We start from the raw sequence: 13853 nt of genomic DNA, 5'->3' as shown, positions 1-13853 counted from the left end.
ATTCAGAAATGTTATGTGATACTGTACATTTTTTTGTCAACTCTTTGGTTCATTGATTCATTACTTCCTCTTTACATTCGGTTTGATATGAAAGTCCTATTAGTGTTGTCAGTGCCATTGAGTCAGTTCCAACTCATAGTGACCCTCAACACAATAGAACGAAATGCTCCCCTGTCCAATGTCATCCTCACAATTGTTATGTTTAAGCCCATTGCAGCTGTCATTGTGCCAATTCATCTCCTCGAGGGTCTTCCCCTTTTTCACTGACCCTCCACTTTGCCAAACATAATGTCCTCAGGGACTGATCCTACTCCAGATAACATGTCCGAAGTATGAGTGATTACGTCTCAGCGATTACGTCTCAGCATCCTGGCTTCTAAGGAGCGTTCTAGCTATACTTCTTTCAACACAGATTTTTTGTTCTTCTGGAAATCTATGGTATTTTTAATATTCTCCTTCAAAACCATAGCTCAAAATCACCTATTCTTCTATAATATTCCTTACTCACTGTCCAACTTTCACAGGCCTATGAGGTTATTGAAAGGACCATGACTTGGGTCCGGCTCACCTTAGTCATCAAACTGACATCTTTGCTCTTTAACATTTTAAAGAGGTCTTTTGCAGCAGATTTGCCTAATATAATGCATCATTTGATTTCCTGACTGTTGCTTCCAAGAATGTTGATTGCAAGCAAAATAAAGTCTTGGACAATTTCAGTCTTTTCTCCATTTATCATGATGTTATTGATTGGTCCAGTTGTGAAGTTTGTTTTTGTTCTTTACATTGGTGTACAATCCATGCTGAATGCTGTAATCTTTGATCCTCATTAGGAAATATTTAAATCCTCTTTGCTTTCTGAAAGCAAGGTTGTATCATCTGATATCAGTTGTTAATGGAATTTCCTCCAATCCTGAAGTCCCCTTCTTCCTCAGATAATCCAGTTTCTCAGATGATTTGCTCAGCATACAGATTGAGTAAGTATGGTAAAAGAGTACATGCCTAGCACAGACCTTTCCTGATTTTAAACCATTCAGTAAAAGCTGTGGTGGTTGTGGCGGTGGAGGTGGTGGTGGTGGTGGTGGTGGTGTGCTATGGAGTCAGTTCCAGGTCATAACAACCCTGCAAAGGGTTTCTGAGGTTGTAAATCCTTAAAGGAGCAGAAAGCCTCCTCATTCTCTGGCAGAACAGCTGGTAGTTTACAGCTGCTGACATTGAGGTTAGCAGCCCAACTGGTAACATCTATGCTACCAGAGCTCCTTTCAGTAATACCTAAACAGAGATAAAGAATCTGAATCTAAACAGCAAACGCATCACCAACTTTCTTGGTTGTTGTTGTTGTTGTTAAGTGCCGTTGAGTCGGGTCCGACACAATGTCATGTGTTTAATACCTGACCATTACAGACAAAATACACTGGTTTGCATAAACATGCCACACGGGAGTTTCTGGGTCTTGGAATGCTCTGCTGGTCAGATATAAGTCCGTCTTCTTTGATGCCAACGTGGTCTGAAATAACTTAGACATTTCCCAGGCGATGGACTAACAGCACACTGGCAAATAGCTTTCTCACTCCTGGTTTCTGAGAATTCACTTGATTTGTTAAAAAGTACTTTAAAGAAGTGACCAAAGCCAGAGACTTAAGTTTACACAGCTCCAAGCCTCCGCTGCTGGATCTCTGGTTCCTTTAATGTTTCGTCTTCCTCGTTCATAAAGCTCTGTCTCTGAAACCGCATCATGCTATTTGTTTTAATGACTGTTCTTTGAGAAGCTGTTCTGTCTATTTATCACATTACACAGGAGACAGTTCAGCATATGAACATTGTGCTCTGCCTTCTCCAGCAGGAGACATGCTGATGTCACAGTGTCATGCTGACCAACAACACATGTTTTTCCTGGTCAATTTTAGCCCCCATCATCAAGTTTTTGAATGTTATATATCTGAGTCAGTTTGGGACATTTTGAGGTTTGTTTGTTTTTTTTTAGTTACTTTTGAAAATGTCTCAGAAGTTGTACAAGCATAATTCTCTTTCATTTGGCTTTAAATAAAAACAAAACCAAGATCTTGTGCCTTTGAGTTGATTCTGAATGAGTGAAGCTATAAGACAGTGTAGCCCTGCCCCATAGAGTCTCCAAATCTGTAAATCTTTTAAGCTGACTGCCTCGATGTTCTCCCTCTTAGCCATTGATGGGTTCCAATTCACAAGAGTTTGGTTTGCATCAGAGTGCTTTAACTTCTACGCCATCAAGACTCCAAATTAACATGTAAATGTTAAGTTTGAAAATATATTATTAATGTAAACCTTAAAGTTATATTAATTGTCCATCTGCTACATGCCATATGCTTTAAAATATTAATTTATTCACAAATGTGTCAAAAAAAGATAACTGAGCATAGTAGAAACTAGCATTTTAATTGTTACCCAAAGACATTCCTGTAAGCAAACTACGGGGAAATATTCAAGCTCAGGGACGTCAGAGTTGAATTACTAGCTACTGTGTGCTAGCTCATATTTCTTTCAAAGACTACCCGTGAAGCAAAGGGCTGAGAGATTAAATTTCCTCTCATTTTGTAAAGCAACAACAAAAATAGATTCATTATGGCTAAAAAACATTTTTACTTTGTAAACTAATGACATATAAAAGTTACAATAAATGTCTTGTATTATTTATTAATTTTATGTTTGTGGTAGCATAAAATTTCTTCCTATTGCCATATACCTGCTTCTCCTTTATCGCTGATTATTGCTGGACTGAAGTCACTATACCTTTAGTACCCAAGTCAAATCATTGCCTTCTTGGAAATCTCCTCTTCCCCCAGTGATTCCCAACTCCTAGCATTCCCTTCTTATGGCTTAGTTCATGGTGGAACAATGCTAACCAAAGACTGCTAATCAAAAACATGGCAGTTCAATCTCATGATACCCTCTGTGAGGATACATTAGACTATCGGCTCCCATACACATTTGTTGTTGTTTTTGTTATGTGCCGTGGAATTGGTTCCGACTCACAGCGGCCCTGTACAGGGTTTCTGAGGCTATAAATCTGTACGGGAGCAGAAAGCCTCATCTTTCTTCTATGGAAGAGCTGGTAGTTTCGAACTGCTGACCTTGAGGTTCGCAGCCCGATTCGTAACCAGCCTTGGAAACCCAATGAAGCATTTCAACTCTATGCTATAAGGTCACTGTGAGTCAGAATGGACTTGTTGGCAGTGGATTTGGTTTTGGTTTAAACTCTATTATACAAAGATCACATGAATATTGACTTTCCCCATCTCTAAGTTTTTATTGGTAGAACGTAAGTGTTCATTATCGGTAATTTATGTTGATATGTGTGAGCTTATTATGATCATAATTTTTATTTACCTGGTCACCCGATACAGATTGATAGTTGTTTGTGCACAAGGATACGTCATATGCTTATCATATTTATTAAAGTTCTGTTAGTCATTATCTCATGTGGAGATATGAAGGAAAGAATTTCCGCAGGTGGTTTTCAAACTCACCACCTAGAGGTGTCTATAGGAAGAATAAAGAACACTGAACATTTAGATCTTTAGAGTCACTTTTTTCCTCCCTCTCTGAGTCTTTGAGTACATTTACATTTATCTGACTTATGTACTAGGGTCTTTGCACTGTCTTCAATATACAATATATATACTTTCTGGTATAGTGAATTATTTATTATACCTCATCTATCTTGGCCTTTGTAACTCCCACTAAGGGACTCTTTTCCTGATGTCTCTGGGTGAGAGAAGATGGGAGAAGATACTGATATCACAGGATGACATGGATCAGCTGTGGATGTTAACAGTATTCACTGATTATAAAAACTTGAAACTCTAGCATGGGTGTAAAATGAGTCATCTTGGTGATATGAATGAGCTGTGTGCTCCTTTGCTTGGTTAATCATCTGATATCTGGTTTAGAGGTTTCTATCAGAAATTATGGAGTGGTGCAACACTTCAGGAATACTGAAGTCCTCGTGTGGTGCTGTAGAATAATCACTGCTCTTCTAACTGCAAGGTTGACAGTTCAAACCTACCAGTCACTCTTCAGAAACCCTATACAGGGTAGTTATGAGTTGACCCTAACTCAACAGTAATTAACAACAACAACAACAACAAAGTTTCAAAATCACACATTTATGTTCCACAGTAACTAAAACTCACATGGAGATTTATGTTGTGACCAGGCACCTGTAAAATATTTATCAAATATCCTCACCTCAGCAGGGTTACACACATAAGAGATTGAATATTCGCCAGTCAGTATCCTCAACCGTGTTTTATTCATCTTTATTTTCTATCTCTGAGTAATTTCTTTAAGGAACTATGATTGTACAAACTATGATGGATAAAGCACTCAACTGTCAACAGAAATATCAGCAGTTCAAACCCACCAGTGGCTCTTTGGACAAAAAGACCTGTTGGTCTGCTCATGTAAAGATTACAATCTTGGAAACCGTACGGGGCAGTTCTTGGTAGTATGAGTTAGAAACAACTGGAGGGCCCACTACGGATTTCTCAGGTTGAGTCTACAAATCTCTGGTCACGTATGGTTGTAGAAAATTGATCTCTTCTAGAACTTGTTCAATATTGAATTTACAATTCTTTGAAATCTGAACAACCTATTGTGAATAATATCATGGTATGAAACTATGCCAGCTATTCCTATTTAAGAGACCAGGACCAGGGTGTTTTATCTGTATACTTTCTCCTAGATTGCACAGAATTTTGAAGTAAACAGATGACATGAATTTTGCAAATGAAGCACCCCCAGTCATTAGGCCTAGGTCAGAGATGTATAAATGAACTTCAGCCGTCAGAGGGACTGTGAAATGAGGATGACCCACATTATAGGACAACACTGAGTAATTGAGATGAGATGGGAAAGATGATGGTATTTAACCACATGTCCTTCCCTAAAGAGAAACATTTCATAAAGAGTAAGCATCTGGAAGAGGACAGATAAGCCTGTTTTCTAAAACTGCATGGAAAGAAAGTTCGGAAAATACAGGAGCAATCAACTGTTTGGGGGAGATGGAAATTGTTCCCAAGTGGCCCAGTCACATCCATGCTTCCTACAGCTCCACCCACTGGGCAAATTCCACTACCCACTCCTCTAATTCCTGGTCAATGATCATTAGCAGCCAAAATCAAACACACCTGCCCTTAACTACATTACACAAATATTGAACAGAGAGCTGCATATACAATCCCAGTTTCTATCACATCCACCAAGAAATACGTGGTGACTATCGTGGCGCTGTGGATTAATGCGCCAGATTGCAAAGCCGTTTGAACTTCAAGCTAATCAGATGCTCCTTAGAAACCCTATAGAGAGTTGCTATGGGTCAGAACCGACTAGACGGCACTTAACAACAACAATCTTAACAACAATCTAAGAACATACAACCATCAATCAAATTTCAATACTACAATACCAAAGTGACTTGTAGGCAACAGATAATTTCAGTTTATCTGAAGAAACAAGACAGAGTAACTCAAGTAAGTGAACAAAACTGAGACTCAAAAAATATTATATTTGAAATGCTATGGAAAGTACCTGATCAGGAATTCAGAAGAACAATATTTAAGTACCTTCAACAGATTGAGAAAATGATCAAGAAAGCTGCAGATGAAAGAAAAAAAAATTTGGAGGAACTCAGAAAAATATTACAAGAACAGATTGAAAAAAAGAAAGAAAGAAAGAAAAGAAATCATACAAAAACAATAAATAGAAATTCAGAAGATTACTACTAATATTTCAAAAGTAGATAATACATAGAAAGGGCAGAGAGGTAAAATCGAATCAATGGAAGGCCAGATTGGTGAGCTTGAGGACAAATCTCTCAATATTCTTCTGCTAGAGGAAAAAAAATCAGAAAATATCAATAAAAAGCCAAAGGAAGTATAAGAATTATGTGGGACCTCATTAAGTGGAATAATTTAAGTGTGGCTGAAATCCAGAACAGGAGCAGATTCCTTTACATCTTGAAATATGAGAAGATATGCATTAAAGAAGCTGAACAAACTCTAAATAAGATAGACTCAAAAAGAAGATTACCAAGGCATATTGTAATCAAACTCCCAAAACCAAAAACAAGGGAAAAATATTGAGAGCTGTTCAGGAAAAATGAAAAGTTACCTACAAAGAACTATTAAGACTAAGTTCTGATTCCTCAGAAGAAACCATGCAGGTAAGGAGACATTTGAATTACATATATAAAACTCTGAAAGAAAAAAATTCTGAGCCAAAAATCATATATGCAGCAAAATTGTGCCTTAGATATGATGGTGAAATTAGGATGTTTCCAGAAGAACAAAAAAATTACAAAAATTAAGAAAGACCAAACCAAACTCACAAAAAAAATCTAAAAGGAGTTCTTTGGACAGAGAATCAACAACAATTGACAACAATCTGAATTAACATATATGACAATATCACCCAGAAATTAACCCAGATATAGAAAGGTCACACTGGACTGTGAACCACAAGATTGCAGTTCAAACCCACCAGCTGCTCCTTGAAAAGCCTATCTAGGGTCGCTATGAGTTGGAACCAACTTGATGGCAATTAACAACAACAAACAGAAGTATCAAAATTAAAACTGATCTACAAGAAAATGTTATTGTTGTTGTTAAGTGCAGTCGAGTTGGTTCCAACCCATCGCGACCCTGTACAGGGTTTCCGAGGAGACGCTGGTATAAGAAAATAGGGAACCAGAATTATCTGTATATAACAACAACAACAAAAGTTAAAAAAGGAAATGGTGTAGTTACAGAACTTCTAAATGAAGATGAAATCAAATACATTTCAAGAAAATAAATAGAAAGAACCCTAACTGTAATTCTGAAAACAGACCAAGCCCTACTCCTAGCTGAACTCAACACTGATCATAGTATTAGCCATCACCTTAACACTAAATGAAATCCTTGGCCTAGCCTAGACCTAGCCATAGTCCTAACCCTAAGTCCTTACTCTTACTCCACCCATCCCCAAAATTAGAATGTCCAATTTAACAAAGAAACAACAACAATTTATAGTCTTGGCCCAATTCTGAAGAACTCTACAGGGTCATTTTATCTCTAGAAAATTTCCACTGGAAAATTCAGACTTGGTACGCAAGTCTACTTTTTCCCCTTCTTGATTACTTCCACTCCCTTCCATAGGCACTGAGCCCCACTGTACCCCCTCATAATGTCCTGAATGCTCAACTCATTTCAAAGCCTGCTTTCTAGAGAACCTGACCTGAAACATGACCAACATCCCTGATAGAGGGTTTCCACTATCTTGATAGTTATTTAAGGAGACCCTGTGGTTTAGTGGGTTAAGCAATGGTCTCATAACCACAATGCCATCAGTTCAGACCCACCAGTGGCTCCATGGGAGAAAGATGAGGCCAGTCTGTACCCATAAAGAATAACAAACCTCAGAAACCCTAAGGTTCTACTCTGTTCTGTAGTGTTGCTATGGGAAGGAATTGACCAGATGGAAGTGGGTTTGATCATTATTTGCCACAAACAGCTAAGGCAATGGGCTGCTAACTTGGTTGAAAGTTCAGTTTCATCCAGAGACATCTCAGAAGAAAGATTTATATTTGAAAAATCAGCCACTAAAAACCCTGTAAGGCAAAACTCCATTCTGATATACCCACATCAGAATCCAGTAGATGATACTCGGTTTGTCTATTAATCTGCTTGTTTTTGTGTTCATCAACATCTGCTCTGTCATCACCTGTGTTAAATTTTAGATCCTCAAACTGGGAGATGAGAAGAAAAATATTATAGACAATCCTCAGAAATACATAGAGACTATCATATTCCTGCCCACCACACCTTATCTCTAGCAATAAAGCAATATGAAAGTATTTGCTTATTGTTTGATTTATCTATCTGCTGATCTATGCAATTTACTGTGTATCTTTTATATCCTCTGGTTCCATTTGCCTAGCACGTGTTCCATTAAATGTTCATGATCTTAACAAAGAAAACAAGAAGACGCAGGAAGAGAAGAGAGATAAGTGGACCTGGGGCGCTAGGCAAATTCTTGGCACTGGTGTCCTCTGCCTGAAATCTTGAGATTATACTAACAGTATTGCTTATCTCACAATTCTTTTGTGATCAAATTGCTTTCAAGATTTACTACTTGTGTTTTAATGTCTCACAACCATTATGAAAATTCTTTCCTGTTTCTGCACTCTTGGTAAAGCAGTCTGCTTTAAAACATACAATGCAAAATGAAGTCAAAATTGGAAATGTTTAATAAGTATTCATAGATATGACAGGGCAAGTGTCAACATTCTTTGACAGATGGGTATGGAAGCTGAACAACAATTTTCATTCACTTTCCTCAGATCTATGTCACCCTCCCCCGTGCCAAAAAAGTGACATTTTGTAACATCTTTTAGAGGCCTTTGAAGTATCTTTTTTTAAATTGCCGTAAAAGACATTGTATAACACGTTTTTGTTTTGAAAATATATGTAGTTATGACTTTTATAGAACACAGATGTACATGTCTATTTCTGCCATCTATTAGTCAGCTGCAATTACATTTCTTTTTGAAATCATATACTTTAAGGCACATTTCAACACCCCAAATCTCTTCACTTTCGGTTACAAATGAGCATTGAATATTTAACATGCAAAGTGACATTTTTAAAAAACAACAAAAAAGGTGCTCTTAAATATTTCACATTTCTGGCAACACAATGTGAACATAAGATACAAAGTCTATTGATAAAACATGTGTAAAACAATTTCCTGTAGTATTAATATATGATCTTAGGCAAATCTTCTTGTAACGTCTATTAATGTATGACATATTTTCTTATCAGTCATCAAGATTAAAGCAATCTTTAATCATTTATTAATAAAATGTATCGTAATAGCAACTAAGTGGCCTTTTTGCAGTTTATATAATGAATCTACTTGATTAAAGAAACATATACGGGCTTCCAGAGAGCAGCAGAAATGATTGAATAGTCTCTTACCTGACACAAACTTGTGTACAGATGAGAATGTGATGGAAATGACTGACCTAGGGACAATATTTTGCTACCATAAATGATCAGAATTCTACTTGTAATCATATTCAACTAGATAATATTGTCCATTAGGTAATTTACATTCAGGAAGCTGTTAACTATAATGTTGTTAGCGCTGTTGAGTCAATTCCGACCCATAGCAACCCTGTATAGGGCTTCCAAGGAGCAGCTGGAACCACCGACCTTGCAGTTCAAATGACTTTGTGGTCTAGCGCATTAACCCACAGTGCCACACCAGGACTCTACCTTAAAACCAGGCAGTATCAAGTACTGTGTTAACAACAAACACACAACTTTTAGATACATTGGGCTTTCATTTAGTTTATCTGAGTATTTAGGCTAAACATGAGGGGGTTTCAAAAAGTCAGTGGAAAAATGAAATTGAAAGATAATGGAATTTTTCCATGAACTTTTTAAAGCCCCTTTGTATTCTTTCACTGGTAAACTTTTAATCTCTGGAAAGAAAAAAAAGAAACTATAGCAATAAGACCATCATGATCTCAGAAAAAATCAAATATACACTTAACTTTAGAGGAAAAAAAAAGACAGAGGTGAAGGCAAGAGTGTTCATCATGGTGATCAGTTAATATATTCAATATATGGATTTATGTTTGCTAACCCATTACTGTGTAAGGGCTGGAGCTATATCTGATATATAATACAGAAAGTAGATAATTACAGATAATTTTTAAAAGAAAAAAAAATCCTTCAATTGCCTTAAATTTTTAAATTGTCTTTATAGAACAGCCACACACATACACACAAAGAGTGGAGAAAACTATGATACAATGTTTAAAGGAGAATTTGTTAGGTATGTATTTGTTTGGAATTTTTTAAATGTCAATGAGACATTTTAAAGATTCCAAACAAATACATACCATCAATTTGTCCAGTTTTCATACATATTGGAAAATCACTGCCAACCCAATATGACTGCTCATTTACTGAGAATGTGGCTCCTGGTTTCTGCTACATTTACATTTTAGGGGACCTGGCTGACTCAACAAATGATGATTTGCAATCCAATAAGGTCATTTTTCACTTCTATATTTGCCATTTTAAGAAACCATGTTTCCATCTGAGTCACTCTGAACAAAGGTCTCAATTTGATTATTCTGTAAGTGGGCAATTCTAGTTTTCTTAGAACAATAAAACCAATGAAAATTATAGGCCAAAGGTGTACTTTGAAAAATTTTTTAAAGATTGTCTTCTAAATAACTTAATATTGTCTTCAGCTTACAATTGCATGTAGTCATTTTGGAATTTCTCTTTGTCAATACATGATTTCTCATCTCATGCCTGTAAATCAGGAAGACACTTTGGGCTTGCTTCAGTCTTCTCTGCCCTTCTCTGCCTCTGATGTGTTGCTTGCATGGTGGAATAAACAAACAACAAAGGTCACTATTGGTGTAAAATACATGCTCAACCATTCTAGCAACTTGATAACAAAGGAGAAACTATATCAAAGTGTGCTCCAGTTCTTAAGGAAGGTCTCCTCAGATGTCCACACAACACATACATTAAAATCCCACTGGACAGAACTTAGACAAATTGTCACACTTAAGGCTTGAAAATGCAGTCATTTTTGGGGGTGTTTGTTTAAGAGCAACTATTATAATGAAATGTACAAAGACCTGAAGTTAGAAAATGAGAAAGGTAGAACACACTCAGCATTTCTCAAACTGAAAGAGCTGAAGAAAGAATTCAAACAATATTGAAAGACTGAATGATACAGGAAGCATCAAAAGAATATGGAAAGGATACGCAGAGTCATTTGATTTTAGGTACTGTGGTTTTTATTTTTCCTACTTCTCTTTGCATTTTATTGTAAGTTAATTTACTCAGGAACCATAAGTTTTGTTTCTTCAGTTTCTTCTGAGATACCTTTTTCTTCTGTGCAGCATCCTCTTCTAAGTTAGGAACAATGTGCTCCTCTTCAGTGAGGATCATCTCCATGTGACAGGGGAGCTCTGGTAGGGGTTGATCTGACCATGAGCTCTGTAAGTTTGGCAGTGCATCTTGGGGGTTTTGTTGACCTGGGTGTTCTCAATGACCAGAAAATCCACATTGCTCTCTGCATTTTTAAGCATGTGCAATAAAAATTCACCTCTCTTTTTGGACCAATGACCGTGTGTCCAATCCCACTGTTTGGCCTGGCCACACTTATCAATGCGACCACTGCAAACTGGCATCTTTCAGATGCTTGGAGGTTGTTCAGATATGCATACCCTCAACAGCCTCGGCAGTTTCACAGGTGTTCTTAAAATGGACTTAGAGATTTGAACCTCTTGATCTGCATTATTTTGTGGGGTTTTCTGATTGAGTAATGAACCATTTTGTGAGAGTATCTCAGGATGCTTACGGAAAGAGCTAGGTGCTGTCTTAGTTTATTAGAATACCACTAGTGACTGACTTTAGTCCTTGGTGTTCCTGGGTGTCTATCTTACCCCAATGCTTGTTTCTATATACAGGTTCCTCATAAGCATAATTAAGTGTTCTGAAATACCCATTAGTCTCAATGTTATCCATAGTTCATTATAATCCACACAGTTGAATGGAATGCCTTTACAGAGTAAATAAAGCACAAAAAACATTTTTCTGATATTCTTTGTTTTTATCCAAGATCTCCCTGACATCAGCAATGATATCCCTTGATCCAGGTCATATTCTGAATCAGGCTTAGATTACTGGCAGCTCCCTGTTGATGTATAACCATTTTTGAATTATCATCAGCAAAATTTACTTGCATGTGGGATCATGGGTTAATGAAGTGGGCTGAATGGTCAGTTTGAACCACAAAGTTAGTCGTTCAAACTCACCAGACACTCCTCGGAAACCCTATGCACTCCTCAACAGCACTCACTTATAACAAAACCAGAACAGACAAAGAAACAAGCTTTGGGAACACCAAGGACTAAAGTCAATCACTAGTGGTATTCTAATAAACTAAGACAGTACCTAGCTCTTTCCGTAAGCATCCTGAGATACTCTCACAAAATGGTTCATTACTCAATCAGAAAACCCCACAAAATAATGCAGATCAAGAGGTTCAAATCTCCAAGTCCATTTTAAGAACACCTATGAATCTGCCCAGACCATTAAGGGTTTGCTTATGGGAACAGCCTGCAAACATCTGAAAGATGCCACTTTGCAGTGGTCACATTCATTGATAGGTGTGGCCAAGCCAAACAGATGGTCATTGGTCCAAAAAGAGAGCTGAATTTTTATTGCACATGCAATAAATGCAGAGAGCAATGAGGATTCTCTGGTCATTGAGCACACCCAGGTCAACAAAATGCCTAAGATGCACTGCCAAACTTACAGAGCTCATAGTCAGATCAACGCCTACCTGAGCTACCCTGCCACATGGAGATGATCCTCACTGAAGAGGAGCAAATTGTTCCTAATTTAGAAGAAGATGCTGCACAGAAGAAAAAGGTATCCCAGAAGAAACTGAAGAAACAAAATTTATGGCTCATGAATAAATTAAACGTAAAATAAATTGCAAATAGATGTTAGAAAAAAAGACAGTACCTAAAAACATGTTTTCCCACCAGGAGATTCTATATCCTGCAGCAATGGGCTAACATTGGCTTGTGCAATTCTCCCCTATTGGCTGGAAGCAGGTGGGATGGTAATGGTGGCGGGTTGTTCAGGGAGCCTACACTTGGTGTGAACATAATGAGCTTGTCAGGCCTCTATGTTTCCTACAGTTAAATTCTTTTGAAAGCTATCAGAGGTTCAGCTCCAGAGGCTACCACAGTCCACTCTTTGTACCACAAAGAATCTATTTTCAATGTACATCCAGGAAATCTGTCCTCTAGGACTTTTGTGGTCCTTTCTAATAAGAAAAAATGTTATTAATATGATCCATAGCTCTTTTTGCTCCAGTTACAGACCTGGTACTCATTTTCTCTCTCCTCTACTACGCATTGTAAAATTCTCTCTACTGTTTACATGACATAGCTTGGTGACATAAATGGTGATTTGACTACACTCTTCATTCTTTAAGGGTCTAATTCCTTGGTAACGATTCTCTTCTAAGTTCATATTGCTACATGAACATCCAAGTGGATCTGTGCCACAATGGGCAAAATCATTATGACTTTTCCTGCTGAATCAAGTTCATTTCTCTGTCAAGTTGTTGACTCTTCTCATTTGCTGGTATATGAGAATGAAGAATACAAAGTTCCTTGATGAAACACCAACGTACAGAATTGAGTCACAGGAATGGAAAAATCAAGCGTCCCCTGGTATGCTGGTATATTACTGGAAGTGGTTTATGTGACCTATTTTCTTAGTTATCTATTGCTGCTATAACAGAAATACCACAAGCGATAACTTCAACAAACAGAAATGTATTGTCTTACAGTCTAGGGGTCTAGATGTCCTGATTCAAGTGCTAGCTCTAGGGGAAGGCTTTCTCTCTTTGTCTGCTTTGGGGAAATCCTTGTCTCTTTCAGCACATGGAGGCCCAGCATTCATTGGAGATCTCCATGCATCTCGGCATCAGTATTCCCCTGGATCTAGAATGCTTATGGTGCAGGGATCCCAGAACCAAAGGACACACCCCACTCCCAGCTTTTTGGGAGTGGTAGGAGGTCCCTCTTCTCTGCTCACTTATTTCTCCTTTTATCTCTTGTAAGATAGAAGGTTTTGCATACTACATCCCACAGAAGCTCCTTTACACTGGATCAGGGTCATGATGGGACTAAGGGTGATGGTTCCACCCTTAATTCTCTTATTGGTTTATCACATCAGATCCCATCATGGGGATCACTACATAACTGCCAAACCATTGAGAACCAT

General features: G+C 37.6%; 1 pseudogene; it reads right to left on the bottom strand.

Annotated features, from left to right (window-relative positions):
* Positions 1 to 1641: 1641 nt before the first annotated feature.
* Positions 1642 to 13094, bottom strand: LOC102838293 (annotated as a pseudogene).
* Positions 13095 to 13853: the final 759 nt, after the last annotated feature.

This window comes from Chrysochloris asiatica, unplaced genomic scaffold (assembly GCF_000296735.1).
Source record: "Chrysochloris asiatica unplaced genomic scaffold, ChrAsi1.0 scaffold00021, whole genome shotgun sequence".
Lineage (NCBI taxonomy): Eukaryota > Metazoa > Chordata > Mammalia > Afrosoricida > Chrysochloridae > Chrysochloris > Chrysochloris asiatica.
The sequence above is the reverse complement of the archived record's forward strand: the minus strand, read 5'-3'. Positions and strand labels throughout refer to the sequence as shown.